Below are 1,663 nucleotides of genomic sequence, written 5' to 3'. Positions count from 1 at the left end.
GAACAAAAAGTGGCTCAGCTGGAAAATACTTTAAAAGAAGAAAGACTTTCCTTTCATAATCAAAAACAAGAGTTTTTAAATAAAATTGAATCTTTAGAAAACTTTGTTAAGAAAACGGAACAAGATGAGTCTGAATATTTCTCGTGCGATAAATCTTTAAGTGAAACTAATGACTCGGAATAGATAAATGCTTTTAATGATGAAATAAATTTTTCGAATTTTTCAAATTCAGATGTTTGTCTAGCTGATGAGGTTGATAAGTTTGATATTACAAATGATTTACCTTCAGATTGTTCAAATAGTTTTAATCAAAAACCTGTTTCCGAGGATGTTTATTATAAAAAAAATAAATTCAAAAAGAAATAGTAAAAATTATTGTTCTCCGAATAGAGTAAATGAAGTATTTCGGTCTTTTACTTCTTTTAGACCATACCATTTCATGCATTCTATGCTATCTTCCATATCTAAATGTGCTGAAAAGAAAATAGCTTATAGAAATAAATGGTTTGGAAGTTACAACATACCCCAACCAAATATTAACATATTAGGACCCAAGTTCGTTTGGGTACCAAAATCTACTTGATTTGGTTTTGCAGGTGTGTCAAGTTTATGCTKATCAGAATATCATTCCAATGATACACCGATGCAGGGGGAGTTGTGGTTTATTTCAAAATAAAGGTTTCTAAACATCCAGTTTAGGACCCGAGCTTAACAATTAAGGCTTCTGAACACTTCAGTTCAAAACCCGTGCTTTATCGAGTGTGGTTTCTAAACACCCAGTTTAGAACCCGTGCTTAAAATGTTTTCATTTTAAATTTTTTGAGCTTAAAAGATTTATTACTTTAATCTACTTTCTAGGGGGAGTTTCTCTACAAAGTTCAATAATTGGTTTTTAGAAAATGATTTTTTTTTGGGGAAAACGAGTACATTCTCTGAACAGGTATTTCTTGAGATTTTACTTGTGAAAATTCTCATCGTACATAACTCCAATACCTGTTTCAGCTATTCTTCAAACTGTTATTATCACGTCTCTTATACGAAAATCATTTTCGGTGATAATACACTCGTTTGTATTCAATTTTGTTTTCTGATATTGTTTTTCTTTGACTGATACACATTCATTCATTTTTTCTTAATATCAGAATCTGTAAACTTGTTCTTACAGATCTTCATTCATTTCTCTCATACATTTCAAATAATCGAATTGTTGTCGCATTATTCTTTATTGATCGTGCTTAAAGCCAAATTACTTGGTCAATTTTTATCTGATCTTTGTGCTTTAATGAAATAATATTGTTGATCATCCATTATGATCATATGTGCATAACTCTAAATTTTTAGGAGGGACTGAGTGCTTATCAAAAATACCTCTATGGAATGTCAAAACCGACAGACCTACCCAAGAGGACAACCATATCTGAGTGAGCTTAGATACAAAGGGTTTGTGTGCCGAGACTAAAATGAAAAAGAGAGGGGTAGTTGTTGTGAGCTAAAAGAATTAACGAGAGTTGTGTCAGGATTAAAAGAATATGAAACTCCTGTTCCACACTTATATAATCCGGGCATACCATATAATCTATTAGTTCTCGATTCTTTGGAGACTAATATTGAAAAAGGCAAAGCCCAGGCCAATTCTTGTCACAACCCCACCAACTACTCATTT

Source organism: Cynara cardunculus (genome assembly GCF_001531365.2).
Source record: "Cynara cardunculus var. scolymus isolate 2C chromosome LG 10, CcrdV1, whole genome shotgun sequence".
NCBI lineage: Eukaryota > Viridiplantae > Streptophyta > Magnoliopsida > Asterales > Asteraceae > Cynara > Cynara cardunculus.
Note: the sequence above shows the minus strand (reverse complement) of the source record.